Here is a 12,047-nt window from a genome sequence, read left to right as displayed (position 1 = left end):
TATGGGGGAAAAAAATGGATCCGCCCCTTTTTTGGCGGACCCGTTTTTTAAAAAAATTTGGCAGATTTTGACTGATGGGAAAAAATGGATGTGTGAAACAGGCCTTATTGATATGCTAGTGATGAAAAAATGGATACCACATTTTTAATATATTCAGTATGAGCGCCACATGCAGAAATACACGCAATTACGGTTGGTTGTCTAAGGAATGTGATGCCATATTGAATTCACTTGGGCACACCAAACATTAAGATCCGCTGTTCTCAGCTCCCTTTGTAATTGCCAATCAATGATGTGCTCGATGGGTGACAAGTCCGGAAACACTGCAGACCATGGTAGCATGTGTAGGCCATGCAGGCTGGTCATAATAGCTCGAGCAACATGTGGTCTGGTGTTGTTGTAAGGGGTTTACCGGGATCGTGTAATACTGCACTTCCCTCCTTGATGTAGCTATTGCCTTGTATGATATATATGTAAGGGGGTGAGATATAATGTCTTTCATGCTCCCCTTCCCTCAGATTGTCTTCCAGTTCTTGATGTTTACAAATGTGTTTTATGATAATTGCCTGCAGTACTGCTACATGTTGTATAACTATGTATTACTGCTAGTGTTGAGCGATACCATCTGCTATCGTGAAATATTGGATCGGATTGGATCGGACCGATACCCAAAAAGTATCGGATATCGCCGATTCCGATACCGGAAACCAATGCAAGTCAATGGGACAGAAATATCGGAATTAAAATAAACCCTTTCTTTCCTTGTAGTTTAATTCTACATGAAGGAAAACAACTAAGAATAATGTAGACTGTATTGGGGGAGGTGGAGGAGACATTAAAGGCATAGAGGTTTAGCCCAATCAAATGGAATAGCAGGAATTAATTTTTTTTTTTAAAGACGTTCGGAGTTACAAAGATATTGACGATGTTAACCTTTTTTATATTTTGTCAGATACTGTATGTATGTTTCACTACTTCCATGCTCTTCACCTTCTTTTTTACTTCTCCCACACTTTCTCCTTCATGATCCTCAGCAGCAGCATCTTTTTCATCAACTTCTTCTTCACGTTATTCATCTTCTTCTTCACCTTCCTCCTATTATTTTTTTACATTCTTCATATTCTACTTCTTCATCTTCTTCCTATTCTTCTTCTTCATCATATTCTTATTTGTGACAGGCATTCCTGTAGTTGTTATCTATAAAAGTTTGAAGATTACACCTTCCGTTCTACCTGTCACAAAACATATCTGTTGTAGACTACAACTGATTTTAAACTTGCTCCAATTAGGCCTCTGGCTCCCCTCTGTTTCTAGCATTTACCCTGGGCTCCAACACCGCCAGTTGCTGCTCAGAAGTGCCGTCTGCACAGTCAACAATTGCTCCTGTGTTATTGGGGTTCAGTAACGTCAGCTGATCCCCTGCTGGGTGTCTGGCAATTTCTCCTGCTCTGTCCACATTCTAGTGTGAATGTCACATTCTGCCCCCTCCAGTGTCTCACTGTCATATTCTGCCCCCTCCTGTATCTTAATGTCACATTCTGCCCCTCCTGTGTCTCAGTGTCACATTCTGCCCTCTCCTGTGTCCTACTTTCACATTCTGCCCCTTCCTGTGTCTTACTGTCACATTCTGCCCCCGTGCCTCACATTCTGCCCCCTCCTGCGTTTCACTGTCACATTCTGCCCCTTCCTGTGTCTTTCTGTCACATTCTGCCCCCGTGCCTCACATTCTGCCCCCTCCTGCGTCTCACTGTCACATTCTGCCCCCCTCCTGTGTCTTACTGTCACATTATGCCCCCTCCTGTGTCTCACTGTCACATTCTGCCCCCTCCTGTGTCTTACTGTCACATTCTGGCCCATGTCCATTCTGCCCCAATGTCTCACATTCTGCCCCCTCCTGTGTCTCACTGTCACATTCTGCCCCCTCCTGTGTCTGTCACATTCTGGCCCATGTCCATTCTGCCCCAATGTCTCACATTCTGCCCCCTCCTGTGTCTCACTGTCACATTCTGCCCCCTCCTGTGTCTTACTGTCACATTCTGCCCCATGTCCATTCTGCCCCCATGTCTCACATTTTGCCCCCTCCTGTGTCATTACTGTCACATTCTGCCCCCTCCTGTGTCTCACTGTCACATTCTGCCCCCTCCTGTGTCTCACTGTCACATTCTGCCCCCATGTCTCGCATTCTGCTCTCATGTCTCACTTTCTGCCCCCTCGTGTGTCTCACTGTCACATTCTGCCCTATCCTGTCTTACTGGCACATTCTGGCCCCATGTCTGCATTCTGCCCCCATGTCTTGCATTCTGCCCCTATCATGTCTGCATTCTGTCCCCATGTCTTGCATTCTGCCCCATCATGTCTGCATTCTGCCCCATCATGTCTTGCAATCTGCCCCCATCATGTCTTGCAATCCGCCCCATCATGTCTTGCATTCTGCCCCATCATGTCTTGCAATCTGCCCCCATCATGTCTTGCATTCTGCCCCATCATGTCCAGCATTCTGCCCCCATCATGTCTGCATTCTGCCCCATCATGTCTTGCAATCTGCCCCATCATGTCTTGCAATCTGCCCCCATCATGTCTTGCATTCTGCCCCATCATGTCTTGCAATCTGCCCCCATCATGTCTTGCAATCTGCCCCCATCATGTCCAGCATTCTGCCCCATCATGTCTTGCAATCTGCCCCCATCATGTCCAGCATTCTGCCCCCATCATGTCCAGAAATCTGCCCCATCATGTCTTGCATTCTGCCCCCATGTCTTGCATTCTGCCCCCATCATGTCTTGCATTCTGCCCCCATCATGTCTGCATTCTGCCCCCATCATATCTGCATTCTGCCCCATCATGTCTTACATTCTGCCCCCATGTCTTGCATTCTGCCCCCATTTCTCCATATTGGCTCCTGTGTGTCTCCAGTTCTGCCCCCGAGTCTCCATTCTGCCAGGGAAACATATTGCCCCTTTCAATAATAAAATAAAATCTTTATTCTTACCTGGCCTCGCTCCTGCGTTGAAGTTGGAGCTGCAGCTGTGTGAGCTGAGCTGAAAGGACCTGTGGTGACGTCATCATCATGTGATCAGGGGGCGGGCTGATCAATGGTGAAGGACTGTGGTAAGGATGACGTCACCACAGGTCCTTCAGCTCTTCTGTAGCTTTGGATGTCGGCCGCTGTGGCGGCTCTGCTGATGTGTGCGCTGCAGGCCCGGCTGCAGCGCACACTTGGGGCCCGACCGACGACCACAGCGCACACTTGGGGCCCGATGACTGTAAGCACAGGAGCGGGGCCCCTGATCTGTGGGGCCCCCTTCTGTACTGCTGTTCATCGGGCCCCATACAGCAGTAAGGGCTGTCGTGCCCTGATGGCGGCCCTGGGCAGGCGCCCCCTGGCTTGGGTGGCGCCCCGGGTGATCGCACCCCCCCGTCCCCCCCTAAAAACGGCCCTGAAATCAACCATGTACTTCAGACTCCCAACTGCCTAAGAAACGCTGTCCCCTGCTTGAGGCATCATCTCTGCCTGCTCTGCATCACCCCACCCTCGCTCTACATATTGACTAGTAGAGCATTGTGTACCTCCCTCCTCTGGAGAGATGTCTTCCTCCTCCATTGACTCCTCCTCATCCTCCTCACAAAGTGTCCCCTGCCTAGGCCTTTGTGAGGAACCACGTTGCGCAGACTGTCCAGAAGCAGATGGCATTTGTGACTCCTCATCCTCCACCTCTTCCAAAACCTCCTCCCTTAGTGCTTGCAGTGTTTTTTGAAGCAGGCAGATAAGGGGGACAGTCATGCTGACTAGTGCATCATCTGCACTCACCATCCGCGTGGAATCATCGAAGGCACGCAAAACGTGGCAGATGTCCTTCATAGAGGCCCACTCAGTGGTGCTGAAGTGTGACCGGCGCACAGTGCGACTTGTTTGCGCCTGATGCAGCTGGTACTCCATTACTGCTGCCTGCTGCTCACACAACCGCTCCAACATATGTAACGTTGAATTCCACCTGGTGGGTAGGTCACATATGATGCGATGTTCCGGAAGGCAGAATCGGCGCTGCAGAGCTGCAATGCGCGATCTTGCCATGCTGGAACGCCGCAAGTTCATGCATTGCATTGATGCAGCAGTGCATCAAGATCCGGATAGTCCCTCAGAAAGCTCTGCACGACCAAGTTCAGCACATGTGCCAGACATGGGGATGTGAGTGAGGTTGCCTAGGCCCAGAGCTGCCACCAGATTTCGGCCACTGTCACACACTACCAAGCCTGGTTGGAGATTCGCTGGCACAAACCACACGTCGCTCTCCTGCTTGATGGCATTCCAGAGCTCCTTCGCTGTGTCACTTCGATTCCCCAAAGAAATTAATTTCAGTACGGCCTGTTGACGTTTGGCCACGGCTGTGCTCATATCAGGTAAGTGTTCACGGGTCCATGTGGAGGTAGAACGTGACGGCTCCTGCAGCGCTGATTCAGAGGAACTGGAGTATGAGGAGTCAATGTGTACAGACTGGATTCCTGCAATCCCTGGAGTTGGCAGAACACGTACAGTGCCACTCTCAAGATCTGTACCCGACTCCACAACATTGACCCAATGGGCAGTGAGGGAAAGGTATCGTCCCTGTCCATGGCTACTGGTCCACGCATCGGTGGTCAGGTGGACCTTGCTACTGACGGCGTTCAGTAGCGCATGTTTAATTTTTCCCTCCACATGCTTTTGCAGGGCAGGGATGGCTTGCCTGCTGAAATAAAAGCGTCTGGGCACGGTGTATTGTGGGACTGCCAATGCCATGAAGTTACGGAAGGTGTCAGTCTCCACCAGCCTGCATGAGAGCATTTCAAGGGCCAGTAGTTTTGCAATGCCAGCATTCAGAGCCTGTGCTCGGGGATGGTTTGCCGAGTACGGCCGCCTTTTCTCCTATGCCTTTGTTACTGATGGCTGTAGAGTGGCCTGAGAGTGTGAGGATGACAGGGAACGTGGTGCTGTGGGTGGAATGTCACTGGGTCTCTGGACAACAGTGCCAGAGGTTCTTCCATGGCGATCCTGTGAGGAAGCCGAACCAGCTGTGTGTGAGCTGGAGGAAGAGGCTACAACACGAGCTGAAGAGGTGGTAGGTGGCGCTGTAGGTTGGCCTACGTCTTCAATGTGTTTTTGTAACTCCACCACGTGCTTGGTCCGCAAATGTTTCCACATATTTGTGGCATTGAGATTGCTGACACTTTTCCCTCTTTTGACTTTATGATTACACAACTTGCATTTGACAAAGCAAATGTCATCTGCAACTGTGTCAAAAAAGGACCACGCACTGCAAGTCCTGGGAGCGCCCGTTTTGGGTTTTGGAAGAGGAATGCTCCTAACGGGTGCCGAAGTGGAGGCTACAGGCAACCAAGTCTGCCCCCTCCCTCTCCCTCCTGTTTTGGCCGTTCGGGGAATCTCTTCCTCAGAGCTGCTCCCACCACCTTCCTGTTCCTCACGCCATGATGGGTCAAGGACCTCATCATCTACACTCCCCTCTTCAAACACCTGCTTCTCCTGGGTAGTCTCGCCAGCACAGTACACACCAGAAAGTATCATGTTATGAATGAGTCACCGGAGGAGGAAAAAACAAAAATGCAAGCTAAGTCCAGAAAACCGGAGAGGTTGGTAGCTAGCGGATTGCAGACCCCTGATCCTATTCACAACAACAAACAGTAGCCGTAGAGCGTTCCTACAGTGGTCCTAGACGCCTCTTCACAGCCGGAGAACTAAATAAGCCTAAAGAAAGAAAGGTGAAATCTAAACTGCCCCAGAGCAGACCCCAAAGCAATAGACAGCCCCCAACATGTATTGTCGGTGAAAACAGATGAAAACACAAACACAGACAGAAAGACAGGCAGAGCAAACGATGGGGCCCAACTAACTAGATAGGAAAGGACAGAAAAGATGCTGGCTGCAATCCGCAAACACCCTACCAAAAATGTCCCAACACGTCTGATAGGAAAAACGGCCCTGAAGTCACTAGACTTCAAAATCCCTATATCAGCACTCCGATATATTCTGAAGACAGAGCAATAGAGATTTAACCGATCAGGGACAAAAATGGAAATTCAGCAGAGCCCCAGTCAGGGCTGGCAGAACACAAAACTAAGCAAATCAGACAAAATCTCATGGAACAATAACAGAGCAAAACTTAGCTTTAGAAGACAGGAACTGAACTGGAGGCCAGAGCTCATAGCAGAGAAATCACCAGCAACCCTACAGGGCGTCGGCTGCCTTATATCCACTCAGAGATTCCGGATGTCCAATCGCAATCCACCTGTTCAGGTGACAGGTTTCTCCCATCCAAATCAGTTTCACCACCTCCTTTGACCAGCAGAGGGAGTTCATCGGACATCAAAGGTGAACGAGAAAATGAGCTCACAACAGTACCTCCCCCTTGAGGAGGGGTCACCGAACCCTCATCCACGCCACCAGGCCGATCAGGATGGGACCGATGAAAAGCACAAACCAATCTTTCGGCATGAATATCACATACAGAGACCCAAGAATTATCCTCCTGGCCATAACCCTTCCACTTAACCAAATACTAGAGTTTCCGTCTAGCCAGACGAGAATCCAGTATCTTTTCAGCCTCATATTCCACATTACCTTCAACCAATACAGGGTCAGGAGGTGCCACCACAGGAACTACTGGCTCAACAAACCTCTTCAACAGAGACTTATGAAACACGTTATGGATCTTAAATGTAACAGGAAGAGCCAATCGAAAAGAGACCGGATTAAGAATCTCCAAAATCTTGTAAGGCCCAATAAATCTAGGTTTAAACTTTGGAGAAGCCACCTTCATAGAGATATTCTTTGATGACAACCAAACCATATCACCCACCTTAAACCGGGGACCAATGGTCCTATGCCGGTTGGAAAACCGCTGGGCCTTTTCCTGGGAGAGACAACTTATCCACCACTTGGTCCCAAATCTATTGCATTCTCTCCACCACAGTGAAAACACCTGGGCAGGCGGAAGACTCCACCTGTCCTGAAGAGAATCGAGGATGAAACCCAAAGTTACAAAAAAAAGGTGACATCAAAGTGGCAGAACTAGCTCTATTATTTAAAGCAAATTCAGCCAAGGGCAAAAATGAGACCCAATCATCCTGATCAGCAGAGATAAAACATCTCAAATAAGACTCCAAAGTCTGGTTTGTTCTCTCCGTCTGCCCATTGGTCTGAGGGTGAAACGCAGAGGAGAAGGACAACTGAATTCCCAGCTTGGAACAAAAAGTCCTCCAAAATCTAGAGACAAACTGAACTCCTCTGTCAGATACAATGTTCTTAGGAATCCCATGCAAGCGAACCACCTGTTGCAAAAACAAGGGCACCAACTCTGAGGAAGATGGCAACTTAGGGAGTGGTACAAGATGGACCATCTTAGAGAATCTATCACAAATCACCCAGATAACAGTCATTCTCTGAGAGACAGGCAGATTAGAAATAAAATCCATTGAAATATGGGTCCATGGCCTCCTGGGCACCGGCAAAGGCATTAACAACCCACTAGAGCGAGAACAAGGTTTAGACTGGGAGCAAGTCCCACAGGACTGCACAAAATTCCTGACATCACAAGATAAGGCGGGCCACCAAAAAGACCGACTCACCAGATCTCTAGTACCAAAAATACCTGGATGACCAGCCAATGCGGAGCAATGAACTTCAGACATTACTCTCTTCCTCCACTGGTCAGGAACATACAATTTTCCAATGGGACAACACTCAGGTTTGTCCTCCTGAAACTCTTCCAGAGCATGTCTCAAATCGAGCGAGATGGCAGAAAGAACTACCCCCTCACGTAAGATGGTAGCAGGCTTGGTCACAATAGGAGAATCAGCAAAGAAACTCCTAGAGAGGGCGTCTGTCTTGACATTCTTAGTGCCCGGAAGAAAAGAGACCACAAAATCAAAAGGTGTGAAAAGCAAGGCCCACCTAGCCTGCCTAGGATTCAAGCGTTTGGCCGACTCAAGGTAAATCAAATTCTTGTGGTCAGTGAGGACCACGACTTGATGTCTAGCTCCCTCCAACCAATGTCTCCACTCCTCAAATGCCCATTTCATGGCTAACAGTTCACGATTCCCCACATCATAGTTGCGTTCAGATGGGGAGAACTTTCGGGAAAAGAAAGCACAGGGATTCATTTTAGATGTTACCGGATCTTTTTGGGACAAAACAGCTCCTGCACCAATCTCAGAAGCGTCCACCTCTACCTGAAACGGGAGTGAGACATCAGGTTGCCGCAAAACCGGAGCAGAAGTGAACCTCCGCTTCAGCTCCTGAAAGGAAGAAACAGCCTCTGGAGACCAATTCAGATCATCAGTACCCTTCTTAGTCAAATCAGTCAATGGTTTGGCAATACCAGAAAAATTAGCTATAAATTTACGCTAAAAATTAGCAAAACCCAAAAACTTCTGGAGGGCCTTCAAAGAAGTGGGCTGAACCCAATCATAAATGGCCTGTACCTTGGCCGGGTCCATTTCAATAGTTGACGGGGACAAAATAAATCCCAAAAATGAAATCCTCTGTACACCAAAAAGGCATTTCGACCCCTTAACATACAGGGAATTCTCCCTCAAAATCCGTAACACAGTCCGAACATGTTCCACATGAGAGTCCCAATCCCTGGAAAAGATCAAAATATCATCCAGATAGATGATCAAAAATTTATCCACAAAGTCCCGGAAAATATCATTCATGAAGCACTGGAAGACAGAAGGGGCATTAGTGAGCCCAAAAGGCATCACCAGGTACTCAAAATGTCCCTCCGGAGTATTAAACGCCGTCTTCCATTCATCCCCATGCTTAATGCGAATAAGATTATACTCCCCCCTGAGGTCAAGCTTGGTAAACCAGCAAGCACCTTTAACTCTGGAGAATAGATCCGAAATCAGGAGTAACGGATACTGATATTTAACAGTAATTTTGTTGAGGGAACGATAGTCAATACAAGGCCTTAATGAACCATCTTTCTTGGCCACGAAAAAAACCCAGCACCCAAGGGTGAAGAGGATGGTCTAATATGACCCTTCTCCAACGACTCCTTAATATAAGATCGCATAGCCTCATGCTCGGGTACAGATAAATTGAAAAGTCGACCCTTGGGAAATTTACACCCAGGGCTCAGCTCAATTGCACAGTCATAACTCCTATGAGGAGGCAAAGACGCAGACTTATTCTCACTAAATACATCATAAAAATCAGCCAAATAGTCAGGAACATCATGCGACTGGGGAGGGGTGGAGAAAACAGGAGTGTCACTAAGAGCACACTGACAACCCCAACTCACCACAGACACAGATTTCCAATCCAAAACTGGATTATGGATATGCAACCAGGGAAACCCCAGAACAATGGTATCATGCAAATTATGCAACACCAAAAATCTGCAATTTTCTTGATTGTCTGGGGCGACCCGCATTACCACCTGGGTCCAAAACTAAGGTTTATTCTTCGCCAAAGGAGTAGCATCAATACCCCTCAAAGGGATAGGCGTCCGCAGAGGTGTCATAGGAAACCCACAATGTTTAGCAAAATCCAAGTCCATCAGGTTCAGAGCCGCTCCTGAATCCACAAAAGCCTTAGTGGAAAATGTGGACAGGGAGCAGATCAGAGTAATTGCCAGAAGAAACTTAGGTTGTACACCACCCACAGCAAATGTGTGTGCAAAACGTTTCTCTCGTTTAGGGCAGACAGAAATATTATGAGAGGCATCTCCACAGAAAAAACACAGCTTATTACGCCTTCTGAACTCCTGACGTTGCGCCCTAGACAAAACTCTATCACATTGCATAGGTTCAGACATTTGTTCAACAGGTGGCAACATTTCTCGTGTAATTTTACATTCACCTGAATGGCTAATGACATCGTCAAGACCAGAGGGAACAGGAAATCCCACCATAGTATCTTTTACGGTTTCTGACAAACCCTTCCGAAAGAGAGCTGCCAAGGCACCATCATTCCAGGTAGTAAGCACCGCCCACTTTTGGAATTTTTGACAGTACAACTCTGCAGAATCCTGACCCTGGCTCAATGCCAACAGGGCTTTTTCTGCTTGATCAATAGCATTAGGTTCATCATACAACAACTCCAAGGCTTGAAAAAATGCGTCCACATTAGTTAGAATAGGATCATCAGGTGTCAAAGAAAACGCCCAATCCCGGGGATCGCCGCGCAGCAAAGAGATGACAAATTTAACCTGCTGCGCAGAGCTTCCCGATGAGCTAGGCTTCAAGGCAAGAAATAATTTACAATTATTCTTAAAATTCAAAAATTTAGACCGATCCCCAAAAAAAACATCAGGAGTATGGATCTTTGGTTCAGCAGCATGTGAAAGAGCAAGATAGGCGGAAATTCCCCGCACTTCAGCAGCGAGCTGCTCCACATGATCAGACAATTGCTTAATTTCCATTAAGAAAAAATTCCTCCTACGGCCTCAGAGAAAAAGAGGAAAAAACATACATTAAAAAAAAAATTCTGACACTTTTTTTTTTTGCAATTCTTTCCTGCTATTGAGTACCCTAGAATCTGTGGTATGGCTGGTGATTCTGTTATGAATGAGTCACCGGAGGAGGAAAAAACAAAAATGCAAGCTAAGTCCAGAAAACCGGAGAGGTTGGTAGCTAGCGGATTGCAGACCCCTGATCCTATTCACAACAACTAACAGTAGCCGTGGAGCGTTCCTACGGTGGTCCTAGATGCCTCTTCACAGCCGGAGAACTAAATAAGCCTAAAGAAAGAAAGGGGAAATCTAAACTGCCCCAGAGCAGACTCCAAAGCAATAGACAGCCCCCAACATGTATTGTCGGTGAAAACAGATGAAAACACAAACACAGACAGAAAGACAGGCAGAGCAAACGATGGGGCCCAACTAACTAGATAGGAAAGGACAGAAAAGATGCTGGCTGCAATCCGCAAACACCCTACCAAAAATGTCCCAACACGTCTGATAGGAAAAACGGCCCTGAAGTCACTAGACTTCAAAATCCCTATATCAGCACTCCGATATATTCTGAAGACAGAGCAAAAGTGATTTAACCGATCAGGGACAAAAATAGAAATTCAGCAGAGCCCCAGCCGGGGCTGGCAGAACACAAAACTAAGCAAATCAGACAAAATCTCATGGAACAATAACAGAGCAAAACTTAGCTTTAGAAGACAGGAACTGAACTGGAGGCCAGAGCTTAGAGCAGAGAAATCACCAGCAACCCTACAGGGCATCGGCTGCCTTATATCCACTCAGAGATTCCGGATGTCCAATCGCAATCCACCTGTTCAGGTGACAGGTTTATCCCATCCAAATCAGTTTCACCACCTCCTTTCACCAGCAGAGGGAGTTCATCGGACATCAAAGGTGAATGAGAAAATGAGCTCACAACAGTGGCACCTGAGTCTCATCATCTGATGCGTACTGAGGTGTGCTGACCATAGGCACTGGCCCACCCGCCTCTTCAGATTCAGAGGGACAAAGCAGTTGCGCATAACTGCATACTCCCTCTTCTTCACATTCTAGAATGCTGCTTGGCTGGCCCCCTGTTTCCAAGCCAAGAGATTCAGAGAACAGAAGTAGAGATGGCTCCTGTCCAGGGCTCTCTGACTGCCTGGGCAATTTGGCAGATGGTGAAGAGACAGATGGTTGCTCTTGACCTGAGAGGAAGTGGAAGTAAGGAAGTAATTGAAGTTGATGCGTTAGCTGCAATCCATCCGACAACGGCTTCAATTTGTTTGTCCCGCAGCAGTGGGGTACGGCGAGGTCCTACAAAGCTGTGCATAAAGGACTGTTGCCTGGTAAAACTGGGGGATGCTGAGTCACTGGTGCCCGCAGCGGGCACAGAATCCCCACGTCCTCTCCCTGCTGAAACTCCACGCCCACGACCACGTGCCTTACTCCCTGCTGAAACTCCACGCCCACGACCACGTGCCTTACTCCCTGCCTTCTTCATATTGGTAGACTGATAAAGATAGGCAGAAAAGTACAAAGGGGGGCTTAGTGTGCTTATTCCTGAACAGTTGCTAACAGGTATAAGAAACACTAATTTTA

Source organism: Dendrobates tinctorius, unplaced genomic scaffold (genome assembly GCF_039654945.1).
Source record: "Dendrobates tinctorius isolate UK_male_01 unplaced genomic scaffold, ASM3965494v1 ptg000022l, whole genome shotgun sequence".
NCBI lineage: Eukaryota > Metazoa > Chordata > Amphibia > Anura > Dendrobatidae > Dendrobates > Dendrobates tinctorius.
Note: the sequence above shows the minus strand (reverse complement) of the source record.